Raw genomic sequence first — 19,780 nt, 5'->3', positions numbered from 1 at the left:
TCTCAATTTCAGAATATCGATTCTTAACCTGGTATTGGATATCTCCAAATAGCGTTATAGCACTTTGTTGAAATTATATTAATAATTTGCAGCTTTCATAGGGCTCTTATTTTATTAAAACCAATTTGAAAAAAATAATTTATTGTAGCCTATCTATAGATATAATGTTTTTTATAATAGTCACATAATCTCATCTCGCCCTTTTTGGAGCTGAAATAATTTTGTATGACATAAGTGGATCAACGTAAATAATTTGTTATAGCAGCATATGGTGTTCACATTGGAATATATTTAATTCAGTTTCAGAGTAAAGTGATCAGCGACATGCAGGTCATCCTCCACGCCTCCATATTTATGTTTACCAGCACACATACATATGGATGCGCAGCAGCTGATTGGTGGCGGGTTATAGTGGGAAACTGGCCTGGGTTTAGCAGCTGTTCCCAGGGAGCACAGCAGACAATAAGCCTGCATTTCTCAGCGTGAGCGATCAGGGGAAGAAGCCTGCAAGAAAAAAATAAAATAAAATAAAAAAACCTGCTGATAATCTGCCCATTCTCAATAACCAATAAAGCGTTAGGGAACTGGTTTCAGGAAGTTCTGAGGGGGAATAATCTCAAGTGACCTCATTGCACACTATTGTGTTTTTCACATCACAATACTTTTACATCACTTCTATGTAATTAAAAAAAAATTGTGCATCATCCTGCTTTGGCATATTGGTGGTCTTTAGAATCTCAATAACTAAAATTAAATTTTTAAAATTTATCCATAATCGCGCATTGCATTGTTGTTATTTTTTAAAGTGTCTGTTGCTTTCTGCGGCATGATACTGGTTCATGATTTAAACAACTAGAAAAACAGAGCGAGGGCCTGAAATTAAATGTTATCTAAACACTTTTCATTGTATTTATCCTGTTATAAACGTGCACCCCGGAGAATATGTCGGGGAGGTGCTTCGTGTGAATTAGCGCCTCGGGGCCCGTTTGTTTGGGTTTCTTTTCTTTGAAAGCACCACTTATTACACTGAGCCAAATTGATCTTTGCTGCCCTAAGATGAGCAAAGCATGCAAACCAGCACTTGTTAATTTTTCCTTTAGAAATAACATTTTGAAGAGTTTACGAGCGCTTATTTTGGTTTCATTCCGACCATATCAGAGAACACACTGCTGCATTTAAATGCACCTTTCTGGATTATAACACAGAGCAGACAGATCCATATGAGAGAGAGAGAGAGAGAGAGAGAGAGAGAGAGAGAGAGAGAGAGAGAGAGAGAGAGAGAGAGAGAGAGAGAGAGTCAACACAGGTTTAAATTCAGCTGGGTCTAAATACTTTGAACACATGTTAATGTTGCCTGTTTAAACTGCGTGCTTGTCATTCAGCGCGGACTCTCAGTCATGCAGTGCTGCTTTCACTTTCTGCTGCATGCACTTTTTTGCATGCACTGACATAACCTTGAATATGTATTTTCCCCGTTTAACCAGCATCCCAACGACCAGAATGATTCGAGTAGCCTATTCACAGCGCAATTACAGCACGCACCAGCCAGAGTATTTAAACTAAACACAATATCCATTCTCATTAAATCTGTGGATAACAAAGCTGCAGCACAGGATGCATCGCTCTCTTCTTGTCCTTGCAAACACCGACTGCGCAAACAGCTCTGGCCTATATGTGCCAATGTGGAAAAATATTAGCCTTCCATATTGACCCTACAGCTTCTGCCCATTACTGCAGTATAGTGCCGACGCATGTTGTTCATATGCATGACTTCTGCAGCATTATTTATTTATTGCACTCTGCGGGTGGGAGGGGGGGGGGGGGGGGCGGTGTCGGCGTTGGTGCGGGCTGTTCCAATTCATTAATAATAGCCTAAACCGTACAGCAGCACTGAATTGATAGGCTGCTGCCATCTAAGGATACCTGCACATGTTGGGCGTTGCTTAAATCAGATTTGTGTATCTTTTTATGTTTGTGTATTATTGCTCAACACGCAGCAGCTGTCAATCAGATCAAACCGGGCCACAGTAAGGCTGAGTTAAACTGGCAGCGCGAGGCATGTTTTGCATTTATTATGGACTCGGTCATAGTCAGGTTGAATGCACAATTATTATTTTTTAAATGTTTTGCTAAATAAGGCTACAAACGAAATGCAAGATTTTTTTTTCTAGAACGCTAAATTGAAAACACATGTGAAATATTTGAGTTTTTATGTATAACAATCTTTTAATTTGATGTTATTTTCTGGACTTCCATGTGAATTCGAGGCCAAATTGCGTTTTTGGGGAAGATGAGCAATACTTGAGAAAACACAATCACTGGTGTAAAAAAGGGCAGCAGACTTGAATAAAGAGGATTAGGCCTTTCTTTAACATGGCGCATATTATTCAGAACAGATGGGCTTTAGAGAGTCGTTTTCTTCTTCTTCTTGCCTCGAGGAACCTTGTTGGGCACTTTAATTGCCAGTTTTTTCTCCAACTGATGTAATGGTGGGATATCTTTTTCATTACAATAATGAGGTAACACTTGCTCTCCTTGGCCTCTCATTATCACATGTCCAACATCACTCACTAAACACAAATTTAACCCCGCCCCCTTCCTAAAATCCCCTGCTCTAACTTCTACTATACATCTTGAACAGTGTAATCAACAGCTGCTGTACGCCTCCCCTGCCTGACTGTGTGTTGATGAGTTCTCTTCATTAGAGGCCTGCAGGAGAATATAAAGCTCTGCACAATAATCCTCTGACCAGCAGGCAGATTTTAAAGAGAAAGTTCTATTGGAAAAATGCAATAGATGGACACTTTGCCACCAAAACACATCAAGTTCTGCACTGATCTCAGTCAAAGCACATTAAAGCCAACCTAGAGAGTAAGATGGTCAGCCTTGATGTTTTCTCTGCGGGCTCTTGGACTATTTTTCTTATCATCAGCACAAAAAAAAAATCTAAATCTAAAGGGTTTCTATTTTTTTTTTTTTAAGTTCAAACTGTAGCTACTGTAAGCACGTCGCTGAAAGGTGGTGCAAAGAGATCCTGCACATATTTAAATTGAAGGTAACAAGAAGGTTATCCAAATACAGGTGTTTTCGTGTGCCTACTACTACTAATAACACTTTTAAAAGAAACGAAAAAAACACAGTTTTAACATTCATTTCTGTTACCATGAATGCAACATTCACAGGTATTATAATATATTATAATTTGTTGTACGGTGGCATTGTGGGTCATAAGAAGCATATTCTTAGGCCTTAAACACAGTAAACATTTAATTATCAAAATGTTTTTATTTCTAAAGTTAATATTAAACTCATTATGGATCTTCCCTGACAATTCCTCAACAAACATTACCAAGACATGGACAAAACACATTTTACTTTGAGAGCTACATAGGTTTATTTGTGCATGGTGCGTTCAAATTAAATTTCCTTTTCAATTCAAAAATGATTTTGTAACAGTGAAATACAGGGTCTTATACTGTCTTGTTTTCTAAGATACTGAAAGTGCACCAAGGCCGATAACATATACATATTTATCAAAGACTGTTAATCACAGTTTCCCTTATTTGCACAGAGTTCTCTCTGACCTGGCAACATGTAACCTCTGGTCCCTCTGTGTTGATATGACAGATTAGTGACAGGAAGTACTTGTGATAAAAAGAGCTTACCCTGACTAAAAATGCTCTTAAAGTTTGCTTGATTAAAAGCAGTGAGTAACCGATGATCAGACTTGTTGACACGGAGGCTGTAAGCCATCCACTCATCATCCCACAAACACCAGCTCACCCTGAGAGTAGCACGGACATCTGCACCAGTCCCCCACATATCATAGTTTAAATGGCCTCATCATTTCAGCAAATCCAGGCAGTTTCCCTCTTCTCTTTTTGTCATGTGACAGGACAGCTGATGGCAGAAAAGCTCCGCTACCTTTCAAGTTTTCAACCAGGCGCCGTCACATGCGACCGCACAACCAAAAAGAAAAAAGTCTGTCAGCAGTGATGTCAAAAGCTTCAATTTTTACAGAGCAATTAGGGGTTTCATCACAGCGGAGTGATGTCAGGATTCATTACGGCTCAGCAACAGCTAATTGCTTCAAGGTTAAAGTAACAGATCTGACGGCATTATATTTTAAGTGACAGTCTCAAATTCTGGTGGTGTTTCACAGAGCACAGAGCTGACATTAAGGGAGAGTGCTCGGAAGGATGGGGGACTGAGAAGCTATTGGAATTACTGCACATAAGAATTGATATCAGTTAGAGCATCACTCTCAGGAACATGCATGGGGACTGGTGTTTGAGTCTATCTCTGTAAAGGGGAAAACAAAGGACATGTGACATGCTCGTTCCTTTCAAGTACTCAGTTCTTGAATTGTCATGAGTATAAAGTACTGACCCTTATCTGAAACTAAATCTTATATCTATCAGGCTGTTCATACTAAAACCTTCAGTCTAATGCACAAATATTCGTAAATGACCAACGTTATGGTGAGCCAGGACCTTCAGGGCTGCCTCTCAGGAAGTCTGGTGACACAGTATAAAAAGTAATCCATGTAGAGAGGATGCTGTATTGGATGGATAGGTCAAAGGACTTTCAACAGAACCAAAGTACAACCATGACTATGTTATTTTATTACTGAACTAATAATAGGTAAGCCATTTGCGCACCATGACATACTTTTTATTGCCAAACCCCAATCTTTTCCTAAACCTTACCAAGGAAGGGCTAATGCAGGGGCGCACTGATGGTTCTAGTTGCTGAAAAGATGCACAGGAAATAACAAAATTACACTTCATGACATATTATTTGAGCAGTTCAAGGATACATCTTTGTGTAAGTACTTCCGAACTTACTGTAAGTCTAAAGTCTTCAGCACCTTGACATGTCTGTGTTGCTTGGCACCCCTTATGAAGCCATATCTCCTTGCAACCGCTGACCATAAGTTGTTAGTCTATACCCTGTGAGCTTTTTGATCAAAGTACTGATGTTTATCTCTTAAAGGTATTTAATTGAAACATTTAAAGTCCTGAATGGTAAAGCTTCAGTATTTTACAAGAGGCAAAGATAAGAGAAGATGTCATCTCTTGGACACTTGTAGGATTTTCTGATCTGAGGCCAGGAACCACAGAGAAATCTGCACAACGCTCATACATCATTTTTTATCATGATACGGATAACTTGTTAGCAAACAGTCGGCTATTTTCACATCAAACCGATGAGTTGCAACATTAGCATTCATTTAAATCTGTGCTTTTATAGCTAGCGGCCAAATGTAGATCAAAGTCACTCCAATTTGAGCTCTGTTTTGGTCTCCACCATTCCTGAGCAAGATATCTGCTTCTTTAGCTGAACGCTCCACTCTTTTTTTCACCAGCTAGATGCTCACATTGTCTATTCGTTTAGTCCTGGGCAGTTAGCATTCAGTTTGCTTTCAGAGTTTTCACTTTAAAAACATCCGTCGGACCGTTACGATGCTGAACCAAAGGAGTACAGTGTCGGTCGAACAACGAAAGGCAATCAGCAGAACGACGATTTGAAAAATCTTGTAAAACAAAACAAACCGTAGTTATTCCCTGTAGCTTCATCACTACAGGAGACTCCACTCACATACAAGTTGTCACATGTAACCCGTTCTGTTATAGCCGCTCTAAAAATGGCAGGAGGGAGCTAAAGCAGAGAGCTCCTGCTTCAGTCTGGGCTATGCTAGCACTCTTGTATTTAGACCTTTTCTTATCTTAATGACCCAATTTAAGACCGATATCGAATGTATTTGAGCAAAAGGAATTATAGATTGGTGCATCCATGCCGAAGAGCCGTTGGAGTCATTTCTTTCAAATGAGCAGTTGTTTACCCTTGGCTTTTTTCTCCTCTTAGAGTAGAATACCTGATCCTTTGAACTGATTGTTTGTTTAACCGCTGCTGGGATTCATGAATCCCTGAGGTCTGAGTAAGTGTTGATCTAAGGTTGGATTTGAAATAGCCTAATGAGGAACTCTTTGGATAATTAGTGATAGCTGGAATGCTTGTGGATAATTTGAGTGCATCTCCACCCTGTACGAGCAAGACGACAGGAGGAGGGCGGATGATGAAAGAAAGGAAAGATCAGGGTTAATGAAAATTAGCATGTCAAGATACTCCCCAGCTCTGTGTTTTCTCTTTCTTTTAATCTTTTGTTCCTCCTTAAGATGCGTTATTGTTGATGTAATGGAACAATTAGCAGTGTGGTTCATTGTAGGGATAAGGCTCTGCTGCTGGAACTGAAACTAACGCTGTGGTAATTAGAGTCGGGGAGGTGTCTGCTGGTGAGGTCCAGCAGGAAATGAAAAGGTGGCTGTGAGCCTGTGGGGAGAAAAAGGCTGTCCCCCTTCTGTGCCCACTCTGCAGTCAGTGAGAGACCACAAACAAGAGCGGTGCCAGCTCAGACAATCATACAAGTCGGGACTGGCCTGGATTAAACCACCAGCAATTCAGCCTTTGATCGCCTTCACAGTTGATGCTGCATGTTGGCCTGTGTGTGATTGTGTGTGTAAAGACACACAGCCATGACTGGTGAGAGGACGTTTAATCTATATTTTCTGATAAATTCATCAATTGGCTGATCATTTTCTCGAGTCAAAGAAGAGTCGTTTGGGTCGAAAAAGTGACCAAAAATAGCAAAAAAATGTCCATCCCAGTTTTCTCCCCCAAAAATGATGTCTTTAAAAGTTATGTTTTGTCAGTCCATACCCAAACAGAATCACTTAATATGATATAAACCAAGAAAGCAGAAAAAGTCCATAATTGAGAGACTGGAAAAAGCTTTGTCAGACATTTACGCACAAAATATCAAAATAGTTGGCAAACACTTTTCTGTCCATGTATTATTCGGATTAGTGGACCTACAGTATCACTGCAGCTCTATTTTTATAATATAAAGTTGTCATTTGTTGTTTCATTACTGATCATTATGACATCTTACAGGGAACAACACATATTAAATCCCTGCAGTGTTTTCTATGTGTGAGTGATGAGACAGCTCGGTTACATGATAATGGTTGAAGAAAGCTTTGTAAATAACAGTCAGCTCATGTAGTAATATGTACAGAAGCCGCAGCGTGAATCTTGTCCAAACAGAACCAGAGCCGGAAATGATTTTAAATATGGCAGAGCGAGTGTGCCGTGTGCTAACCTCATTTCCATCACATTGTTTGTTTTTGTTTTGGATCACGAGAATAAGCAGCGAGCACTTGCTGGAGGTTGTGTTGTGGCACAGTTAATTACATTTTTTTAAATTAAGCCTGTCTTCAGATCAGCTCGTAAAGGCTGACATTAAGGGCTGTGTCGGGTGTGAAGGGAAGGCCTGATAGGAGTTTACAAGTACCTGCGACGTGCAAGCACGGGCCTGCCGAGTGCTGAAATGTGATTAGGAGCTTGTGCTAAGCACTGTCTGGCCCTTCACCACTTCACTGCTGCCTGCTTCAGGCCATGCAAGTTGTTGATTGGTGCAGCTTTTGTAGATATTTCACACATCCATCATCTCCTGCTAGAACTGGAATTTATTTCTAACATGCATATTGAAACATCAGAATGTGATGAGCAACATGGACATATGCATGTTTGTATAAACAAAACAGTTGCTAAAAATGTTGCTAAATGGAGAGGATCACCAAGTCAGAAACAATGGTTGTGGGAGTGGGAAATAAACCCAGCTTTAGCAGGGACAAAACTGGTCTTTCTCTGATTTAACTATGGGTATGGGCTTTTTGTAAGGTTATTTTCCCTGCAGCCACACAAAGCAGCTACCCCCCTGGTTGAAGCGATTTGCTGTTCACAATGCCTCAGCTTAACCAGCTAGGTCAGGTCAAGTTGACTCAGACAATAGGGACTTTAGTGTCTCACCCACAGCACAGAGTGTCGCAGAAACAAAGCAGCGCACTGCAAGTGGAGCAAACATTTCATAAAGTCGTGGCCTGAGTCCATAAATGTCCTGTCTAATCTGCTAGTTCCCATCAAGCAGACCTTTTATCCGTTTTCAGGGGGGGAAAAAGAAAATAGGCATAATATTGTTCCACATTACTTCCTTATGCCAGATTCCTTTTAGAATTTGGATTTACATTACTACACAACGTGGTTTTACATATTTGGTAATTTATCCAATATGTTTATACAAGGTCATTGAAATATTACCATGGTGATCCTTTTACGACATTTTAAACCAATAATAATAATAAAAAAAGAATAAGGTAATGTTGTACATTTTGTCCAATGAAATATATGTTGTATAAATGTGTATGTTGGATAGTAATTCCTGCCCTAATGCAAAGTCCTAGAAAATGGATATAAAAAAAGGACTACAACATTCAACTGATTAGTCGATAACTGATTATCAAAATTAAATTATTGTTAGTAAACATTTTTTCCAAAACAAATCTCTGGATTGTACTGTTTAATGTAAATATCCCCAATTTTTTCTAGAGAACAAAATATATATATATATTTATATTTTGGTTTCAATACATTTGAATATGTCAGCCTGGGAGACATTTTTCAATATTTATATTTCAATTTGCCAAAAAACTACTGGAAACATAAATCAATAATGGAAATGAAAAAGTAATAGGATGCATATCGGTATTTTCTAAACCTACAGACACAGAATTTATGTTTTTATGGGATGACCTTTAAGTTTTCAGCACATGTAGAGGATGTTATATCATTAGAGGGTTTCATACACTGTCACTGATACACTCCTCTGAAATGACGAGGGGAGAGGCCCAATTATAACAGAACATATGTGCGATAATAGGGAGATAATTGAGTGGTGTTCACGCACCCATTTTAAGACCCAGCAGCCATGTCTCCACTCAGCTGCAGTATGAAAAATACATTTCAGCTCGTTCATTCTAGCCCACAAACACAGCAAAAGCAGCCTCCAGTTATCATTACAATATACAATATGATGTGAAATATAAACTAAAAAGTATTACCACCATGCCTGAATGCAGGTACTCAAAGAAAATTCCCTGAATAAATCACAGAGGCCGCATACGTTGTCCATGCTTTATGGATGTGCACATCAACACCTACGGGGAATTCGTATACAAAGGTCTCTCAGCAGCATACACAATGGCTGCAGATAGCGGGAGATGAACATCTGATTTGTCACATTTGAAACGCTAATGTTTAAACCAAAAGGAAGAGCACACAGTAATGTGTTCATTCATCTGCATAAACACCACCTGTCCCGGCACAGACGACTCCTCAAGCAGCGAAAGTTTAGTGGCAGCCTGTGAGCGAGCCAATCAGTGGGGGCCCAGCTGTGGTTTCACCAACCCGTAGCATTTTCAAGTGTCAGAAAGCGCTCTGAGTACTGTTGGTGGTGCTAGTGAGAGAATACTTTCATTTCATGTCATCCGCCAGCGAGACGAAAAGGCGACACGATAACAAAAAGAAAAACAGCGTGCGCTATCACGATTGACATCCAAAGGTAATTTATGCTGGCCCTTTATTTACTCACGCAGCCTCCGTATACACACTGAGAGCTGTTCTTGAAGGCTAATTTGGAGCATATTTGGCATATTGCAGGCCCTCTCTCCTTAAGAATTTCCATCATTTGTCTCAGGCATGAGCAATGTGTTATCAAAATTCCAGAGCAGCATTGATCACCTCACTTTTTTTATATTGTTATCATCCCTGGAACAGCTCCTTAGTGCCAAAGCTTTTGTTTGTTTTTCCTGTTGTTTTTTTCCTACACTGATACTAGAACAATACTGTCAGCTTCTGTCTTGACTCCTTTCCAAAAGTGGAATATGGCATGTTCTTCAAATGGTATCTGTAATGAAAAGGAAAGCTTGCCTCACATGACACCTCTTCAGCTGCATGGGAGGGACAAAGCTTGTAGTCTGTTTTGATGGTTAAAGAGGGGATGGCATCTGGCATCGTAATTATTTGAATAAATTACCTTGGAGCACTGATAAATGAAACCGAAGTGCTGTCAGATCTTGATCCAGGGTTCTTTTTTCAAGCACAATTCTTTCAGAAACACATCCATGATTCTCAGAAGCCTGCTTCTTTTAATTATCTGTCGTCTGCTCTCGTGACTGCGGTATTTTATTATTTGATAAATGCAGTTCAATTACCTATTGCTTTTGATAAATATAATTCTGCCAGTGGAAATCTTTTCTCTCTCAGGGTTCGGTTGTTTTTTTTTCTTCATTTTTCACAATTGTAGTTTAGGTAATGGTCACTTCTTTCAAGTAGCCCACTTTCAACAGAAGCTTTTAAAGGCAGAATTGTGGGTAAGTCGACTGTCACCACCAAAATCATATGACTGATCCACAAGGAAGAAAGGGCCAATTAGAGATCATTTGGCAAAGAAGCTTTCGATTGCTTTCACTCCCGTATTATTTGGTCTTTTGTTGACCTCTGCTGAGAGCAAAGGCGGATTCTCTGCCTGCCGGGAGAGGGTTCGCTGCCACGCTGCTCTTTCATCTCGCATTGTGAGAGCACAAGTGCCTGTGTCCGCCAGCCACTTTAATCAACTTAATGCAACTGATACTGCCTGTTGTTATGAGCCTTGGTCTGATTCAAAGAGGCCCACAGATGGACGGTGCTGTGGAGACTTTTACGCAGACCTCTGTGGCCAACAAGTGCTATGTGGGTTAGAGATGGAGGCAGGGGGGATGACGGGGGTCATGGGATACGCAGACAACACTCAGACAACCTGTCTGCAAGGGCATGCTGGTTCCTCTCTCCTTTCCTTCCACATCGGCGTCTTCACAAGGGCTACACAGCACATCTGATATGATATGTGGGTGATGGACCTTTGTTTAGTTCAAAGGTTCATACCTCTTTATTCCTAGGTCCCTTTGTGGAGCCTTGGGCCTTGAAATATGTATAACTGTCCTTTTCATTCCAGCCATCTGAGGGAGGAATCAAAGCCACAAGTTTCTGTGAGATCAGTTTGAAATGGAGTGTCCATACAGTGTCATCATTTCTTAACCTGCTACCTGCATGCACAGAGCCTTTCATGACCTCCAAACCATGAACATCCACTACAGTTTCTAAGCATGGAAATACATGTGTTTCAGATGGGCAGCTGTGAGTATTTTCAGGTAAGTCGGGAGCAGATGGGCTGCTGAAACGTTCTATATTTATACAGATAATCAATTTTTCTCTAGCAATTACAGCTTTATTTTCTTTCATTTCTTATACTAATAATAAGGTCACACCTTAATAATCTTTCTAATGGATGGAACCATTTTTTTATGTGCTAATATATTCAAGAACTTGATAACATGAACGTGCTAATGAACACCAGAAGATATTCCACATGGTGCAAATGTAAAAAATGTCTCTTTAATAATAATTTGAAGTCACATAAACTTTAACTTCTTAATTGTTTAAAATCACTCCAAGCTCATTTTTAGAAAATAAACACATTTTTCAGATGTTTCTGAAATAGCTGCAAAGATTATATTGTGTGCAAATAAATAGATCCTACCGTTATAATTCATGTATAGATAGTGTATTAGGTTAGTTATTGAAAAGCCCAGACAGAAAGTGGTTTTTTGCTGACACCTCCACTATTTCATATTTTGATTTTTGATTTTGCTGAATATAATGAAACTTATGTGGGTGTTGCACGCTGCTGATTCACAATAAGAAACATTGATGTTCCACAAACACAGACACACTGAAAGCACCCTAACAGTTCGGTCAGCTAACCAGACAAATGACATCGTGCTCAAATATGCATTCGGTGCTGACTGACAGGGCTTTTGGTTTTTGCTTGAATGCCAATAGACAGGCAGTTAATCATTTCCTCCTCATATTTTCAATTATTTCTAATGTTTTTAAATAAGCTACATTCAGCTTGTTCATATACAGTTAGCAACATGGCTACAGTTAGCAACATGGCTACCGCTAGCGGTGTGGCTATTGCTTCCATCTAAAGTAAGAAACTACCAAAAGAATCCTAAAGAACTAGAACTCTCTATCTTAGTGCTATGATAACAGCAAAAACAATCGCAATAAGTAGTCAGGCTTTATATTATTTCATCACTATCTCTACTAAAAGTATTTGCCTCTTTCGTCAAAGAAGCCCTTTATAGGTAGCCTACAGTTACCACAGTTAACATTTATCCTGTTCCCAGAGATCAATACTGTCGATATTTTGTTGAGTTAGCCAAACGCTCTCTTGTAGTCAGTGATGCCATGTATATTTCAAGGTTTTGGTACAATTACTTTTTTATTTTTGCTTCCAAGACATGCACTGTGAATAATGAGCAGTCTAATTTCCATTCAAAGATGTTGTGACTTAGCAGGAATTGTACAACGTGGAAATGAAAGAAGTGGGCTGGTTATTTAAAATGCATAAAAATATGTTGTGGTTACTCTGCTACTATATCCAATTATTAGAGCCCATGTAAAACTGCCTCTCTTGTATACACTGTTGACAGAAAAGGAATTGTCTGTGTAATACCTTTGTCTATTGTCTGCTGTATATGAGGAGTTTAATTGAGTTGTGCAGCCTTACTAAAGGACAGAGTGAGACACACAGCCCTCTGAGGCATGACATTGTTTTTGACTTGGCAAAGTACTGAGCTCAACAGCAGACCACTAACAAGGAGACAATCACCCCTGAAGGAAGGATGCATACACAGAATGGCAGGACTGCTCTTTAAAGGGAAGTGGTGAGCACTCACTATCCAACACTCCTGCGGTGGGTCCATCCTCAGTCATAACAAAGGTGTACCGGACCACTGATCTTCAGACTCCATTTTTCCCGCTTCATTTTATATTTGCTCTGTGGTTTAACGTTAAGATTTCTCTTGAATATCAATAATTTAGCTTTTGCTTGGAGTTCATTTTCAAAGCACTCGTCAGAGGAAGAAAAACTGTATCAACTTGCTTTTATCTAACTCTAAGAACAAACCAATCTAAGGCATTGATGTTAGTTCGCTGCTTTGTTGTCTGAATTGGTGCGTTGATCCCCGAGACACAGTGGAGGTTTTGTTTTTATCTTTGGATTAAGGAAGCATAGTTCTTTTTTTAGATTGGGGAGTGCTATTGCAGGGGTCAAATAACAGATTAATAGGTCCAGTAATGAGCTCCCCGGAGTGTCCAAGTCTCTCCGACTTCCCCAACCTCCATTATGTCCTTTTATGATGGATGGTGGCCAACATCATTCACACATCTCAAGGAAAAATGACTCGGATGCCATTTGTGTGAAGGAGAAACATCAGCTGTAGTGATATATCGTTCTGGTGTGATGTTCTCTTTTGTATCTTTTGTTTGTCATCCACGCTAAACTGTCACTGCTGTCTCCTTTTGTTTGGTCTCGGTGCAGCAACAGGAATGTCAACACGCCACTCTGGGTTTCTTGAAGGTGCTTAAAGAAGCTTGGATTTTTTTTTTAGATCTGGTGAATTCGTCTGCTTTGATTCAATCACGCCCTTGATGCTCAGACCACACACTTGAAAATATGAATGACAAGAAAGAAAGGCTGCCCATTGTTTGTTCCCAGTAAGCTACTTACTTCTAAATCAACACAAATCAAGTCAGAGATAGTTTTTCAATCAAGTCTTTAGTGACATGTTTATTTGTCATTTTCTCGCTGTAAAATCTAATTCGCAGGGCAGACTTTTAAACTTTTAACTTGGACGGATGGGCACCAAGCGCAATATTTAAACAGTTTTGGTTGAGACTATGTTATTATTATGTTACCATTTAACCCAATGGCTTGACAGATGAATATAAGATGATTCTGCAACATTACAGGGACGACAATGTTGTTGTTTAAAAAAAAAAAAACATCCTAAGGTTGCACCATCAGTTTGTGGAAGGCAATTCCAGAAGATTAGTTACAACCAAATACCAAGTTAACTCAAGGCCTAATTACCAACATCAATATCAATACTGAAACCAATATTCTTCATTGTTAAAAGATCACTATATTTTTTTTATGAAGATGAATCTTTGATGAGTTCTTGGGTCCATTTATGTCAACAATTGCATTTTAAACATGTGCAGAGACAAATGACACACCAAGCTCGGAACTGCATTGGCACTGAAATTATTTGTCTGATCATTCCAAATCTTTCACAGAATTACAAAAGGGCCTCCATGCATTCCCAAGTAACTGCTGTCTAGCTGTTTATATGTAAGATATCATTTCTAATGGAAGGCTTGACATGATTTGTCCTAACCATGAGTAACGCTTGGACAGTGAGTCTTTTTCCAAAGCAATGCAACACAGGTTTTGGTGAAAAGCAAGCTGAGGTCCATACATGTTACCTTACTTTGAAAAATGAATGCTTCTTCAGATAAAAACCCAACAGAATAAAACTTTGGGTCCAGTAAAATCTGCTCGGAAATGATCTTCTCTAGTACTTCTTCCAAGAATGTCTTAATCATTCTGCACTGCCAAATACAGTCAAATCTGTGCATTTTGTGGTGTGTAACTCGTGAGAACTATACTGATAGTAATTTAAAGTATTTGCATGTATGTTAATTTTTCATATTTGTAAGGCATATAGCTATAACAAATTAATTATGGTTAAAAATATGCAGACCAAAATACGTAACTAAGTCTCCGTATTGATAGTAAAAAGGTGAGGGTTAATTGCACGTCTGTAAATGGTCCCAAATTTTGGTCTGCGACATGAAAGCCAGATTTGCCACACGCCAAAGCAAACCTTGATGTAAATTCCGATGTATGGAAGCTAATTTAGAATGAATCTGTAGCGCTGGACTGCGAGATCTCTACAGTGCTGTGCGTTTGCTTTCCCATTATAAAGCTGAGTCATTAAGTGTGGTCATTACCAGATGGATAAATTGGAATACAATTCACAGTTTTACTTTAAGATTAATCAGGAAATGTTATTTTTGGCGTTCTGGTATGCTGAGACATCGTTCATTAAACCCTCTGGAAGTGTTGCAGGAAAACCGGAGTTTCACACCTACTAGCTAAATCCCAATTTATAGTCAGCCCGCTCTCATTGTAGATCTTTGATGAGCAGTGGGGAATGTTAAAAATCCTTAACTGTGTCGGCCTTGTCATCCCATGGCTGGTTAAGAAGTGTCGGGAGCGGAGCATAATCAGCTGCCACAGCGGCTCCCCTGGTCAGATATCTCTGTCCACCATCATTAACTGACCTTACACGTGTAGAGAATAACCACAGGGGGAGGACAGACAGTACAGCAGTCACAGGAGACAGATCTCAGGAGGTGATTACTTTATGCTACACCATGGAGCGATGCTAATGACCTCTGTGCTCTTGCATTAATGGCCTTTGCTGTCACATTATCATGTGGCAGAGGTGTATGAAGAGGTCCTCACCTCCCTGAGACAGTTTAATCAGAAAAAGCTCTACTAATACCCCGAATGAGGTCGGATAATTAGGACGTGCAGGGACGAGCAACTTTGACGGTGTCATGGGACTGAAAAAGTTCTGTAGTCACCTGCGATGGAGTCAAGGTGTTTGTGTGATATTCTTAGGACCTGAGGTTTCACAGATTTTCCCAGGATTTTATTCTGTGCGCCTGTAAAAAGCAGAATTAACTTTTGTATTGTTATTGGTAGTTCAACACTTTTCTTTTTCTTATTTCCAAGAGTTATATGTATTTGACTTCAGTTTTATGTGTGTGTGTCAGGTACCAATGTGATCTAAAAAAAAGGCTTATAAATAGCACGACATTTTTAAGGACATTTTGCTTGTCATGTCCACGTGTTTTAAGCTTTCACAAAAATGTCATTTAAAAACCTGTTTTCATTCCCAACCTTTCAATACGGGATTGGAGTTTTATATACGTGCTTGATATAGATTCGAACACAACTAAATGGATTTGTTCTTGCATCAAAACTACTTGTTAAGTTTAGAGAAAGATCACAGTTTAGGTTAAAAGTAGGTTTGTCAAGTGTTTTAAGTTACGTGTGTTCGTTAAATAGTCAACGTAAGTAACTCAAGGGTTGACTAAGTCCTGAGTTTGGCAAATCCATCTACTACATAGGGCCTACATCACATTCTGGAGCACTTTAATCTAAGCATCTAATATTGCTGCAACATGAAATGTCATGCAACATACAAGTTAAACGTGTTTTTCTTTTGAAAATATCATATCACAGAGCTGGAGTCAAGGTAATGTTAGCCTAGGTAATCACAACATCTTGAGGAACTTGTTAGGTCAGAAATATGATAATGGAAAGTTTGAGGGTTAGTTTTGTGCTGAGGCACAGGAAGTCGACAGGTGTCAATAGTTAGGCTACTTCTAGTTAGCTGGCTTGTTTATTATGTAGTTAATAATTCCCAACAATGTTTTAAAAAAAAAACAAAAAAAACAACAAAGTATTAGAAACGTTATCGCAGAATTCCCCATCATCATTGCTATACGCATAACGTTGTATAAAATGAACACAGTCGTAATAGTTTGTCAGCCAGCGGCAATATGCTAGTCAATTAGCTCGCTAGTGCTTGTTTGGCTTTCACTGTTTGCAGTTCTAGATTCTAAAGCGATGTGTTTCCCACTGCTTCCAGTCTACAAGCTAAGCTTGCGCATCCCAACTTCCTTATGATAATGGATGTTGATTTATCCTCTAATTTTCTGAATCCAAAGACATTTAGGTTTGGTTTAGTTAAAGCAGTTTCATACACATAACAGGCTCTCGGTAAGGAGTATTTCATTTTAGTTTGTGCAATTTCCATTTAAAACAAGATCCATATTACGTGAAGAATATTGTTTGCTATGCAAAATACATAATCTCACAGAAATGACATTAGCACTGCCTCAGTAGAACCGCCTCAATACATTTGATTCAAAGAGGCAAAGCTTTATGTCCAAGGAGCACATTTCAGAGAGAAAAGGGCTGATTGACTTAGGGGCCCAACTTACTTTTTTTCTCATTCAATGAATCTCAGATAGAGTGAATGGAAATCAAGCTAGGTGTATTAATGAACATCTCTCTCGCTGTATGAGACAGGGACTTAACGTCATGCTAAACTGTTTGTCTTGTGCTCTGGGTTGATCTCTTCGTTATAAGGCTCTCGAAGGATTACATTAGGATTTGGACAATCCCTGTGATTCATAATGTGAGCAGTGAATACTAAAGCTATATATACTAGAGTGGCATATGGGGAAATTAAAAAGGGAAATATATTAAATAACTTAGATTTTTAAGGTTGCATAGACCATCTACCTACTGTATTTTTGTTGATATGATGTTTAACATTGTGTCTATGATCAAGATTTTAAAATGCAGACATTTTGCACCCATATTTGGTACAATTGGAGATGCTTAAGATAAATGCGCTAAACATTGTTATTCAATGATAAACAATAAAATAAAATGCTGTAATGTTTTGGGGCATAAAGTGCTCTATAAATCAGACTGCAAATGATATAAGTCAACAAAAAGCTTCAGAATATGGATAGGAATAACACTTATAATTGCTGTTGAAACTGAGATCTCTTGATCAGAGTGAAAAAAATATAATTATGAGAAAACTACCTGTAAAGAAAAATACATACATTTTGCAAGACACTAAAAATGGATAAAGTGAACAAATGTAGATATCACCATGAATCTTTTCCTGATCACTCACATAAAGACAATTATTTACTTTTAAATTAAAAAATGCCAATGAGGGATTATTTAATGGTAACTTTCAGTGAATTTAGAAGATATATACAGATGCAAATAAAATATGTTAGTAGTTTCTAGTCTAGAAGGAACTCTTGAGCACTGCATGAATAAACCTTAACCCTTTGCCTCACCGACCATACATCTCAGCTCTCATTGGGTCTGTGTTACACATTATCTTCTCTGTTGTGGCTCGCTGTTCTTGTGTCAAGTGGGGCCATAACTTGTGTTCGGGTTGCCCACCCAGTACTGATGTCAACACTTTTGTCCCCTCTGTGTAAAACCAGCCCCGAAGGCAAATGTGCTCATTCACAAGGTCGAGTGGACAAGGCTCTTTGGGCTCATGGATGTAATGTACAGAACATAGGAGAAACCATCACATTCAATTTACGTCGACAACTGTTTAAGCCAGCTCTTTTTGAGTGTTTACTTTAGCTTCAAACCCGCAATTTGAATGTTTTGGCCAAAATGCCAAATTTTTCTAACGTAATTCATCTGCTAAAACAGCTCAATGAATCCTTAGTCTTTACTTGAGCAGCCAAACCGAAGCTCGCAATTCTGCTTGCAGACAGCAGCAGTTAAATGTCTGCCGTGTGATTCCTGCATCTTCAGCAGACCCAGGCCTGAAGGAAAAGTGTCGTCTTTGAATTCATTGCAGAGACACAGAGCTCGATCCCTTTCTCCTCTCAACTTCCCCCTTGAAGTTTCTTTTTCTTATAGCTGAAAAGAGAGCAGGATTGTGCTTTAAAAAAAAAAAAAAACGAGGGGGTTTTTAATCTGGCGAATGAGTGCTTTGCCATGCAGCCCAGCTCTAGAGAGAGTGCCAAGCAGGGCCGGGCAGTGTATTAATATTTAAATTCCCGTCCAGATAATCAATAGAAGGGGGTACTTCTGTGCGCTGTTACCCTCAGAAGGGAAGCGATAATAGGGAGAAAACCTGCTGATTAGCCTCCTTAGAAGCTCTCTTCTCTGTGTAGTGCTCAATACTTTAGGAGTGATTATAACCTATTGAGGCAGAAAACCTGATCGAATATAACCTCTTTTGAATTCCTTGTTCCCTCAATGGTGTGTCAAAAAGAGCATTCAGCGCTTCGTGTTACAAAATCACCGCCCTTCTAAGTTCTTCTCATTTCTTCTTTGCATATGGTGCGCACGGAAAAATTCCAGGCTGCCTTTATGTTGTGACATAATGCTTTAATATGGGTGCCACTGCCATAACAGGCACCAATAGGGAACTTATATTTTATTCTTCTTTTCAGTGTACATAAAAAATCCCAGCTTAGTCCTTTTTGTCTTTTGAATGCTTTGAACTCCTTTCAGCCTTTAGGGGGACTTTTTGTGCTGTGGACTGTGTGTGCATTCACTGTAAAGGCACTCAATACCGCAATAAGACCACAAGCAAAACTGAGTGTCTTAAGCGGGACCACACATCTAAGGCATTTGCATAATTTAAGGAGGGGAGAAAAAAAAAGAAAAGGCAAAATACCAACCCTCTTCATTTAAGATGAGAATTGAAGCAACGCATACCTCTCTCGACCTATCGGGTTACTGCACGTTTTCGGGTGAAAATGGCCCAACAACAGCTGAAACACAAAGTCTTGGAATTGAAGCCTTTCAGGGCGAGATTCGTCTTTTTGTGGAATTAAGGCTGAAGCCACTTTACCATCTTCTCATAACACGCTGTGTCTGAAAATCTGAATGTTTAAGAGAGGTCAGGATTTTTTTGCCCATTGTCCTCACTTAGTTAAAGCACCAGAGATAAAGAAAAGGGTGTGTGGGAGGGGGGTCGCCGATGCTTTTCCTGAGGATAATATCTCGTTTGAAGGGCCAACAGAAAGAAAAGCAGAAGGAGCTGAAGTAGTGGTGCTGAGGATCTTGAAAGAGAGCAAGGCCAAAGCTGAACTGCTCAGTTCATTTTCCACCTCACTGGCCGGCGTAATCCATCTCGGCCAGCTGCTAACAAGATTGGGTCTGAAGTTTACCTCCACAATGAGATAATCAGATTAAGATGCACAAAGATCAAATAATGACCCGGCTTTAGGGCAAGTTCAGCAGGCCCTTGATTGCGATGTGTGGTCCTTCAGATATATTAAAGAATTCAAATTGTCTCGCCATAACACGTATGAAATGATCAGAGAAGTATTTCTGTGTGGACTAAGATGCTTA

Source organism: Eleginops maclovinus, chromosome 9, assembly GCF_036324505.1.
Source record: "Eleginops maclovinus isolate JMC-PN-2008 ecotype Puerto Natales chromosome 9, JC_Emac_rtc_rv5, whole genome shotgun sequence".
Classification (NCBI taxonomy): domain Eukaryota; kingdom Metazoa; phylum Chordata; class Actinopteri; order Perciformes; family Eleginopidae; genus Eleginops; species Eleginops maclovinus.
Note: the sequence above shows the minus strand (reverse complement) of the source record.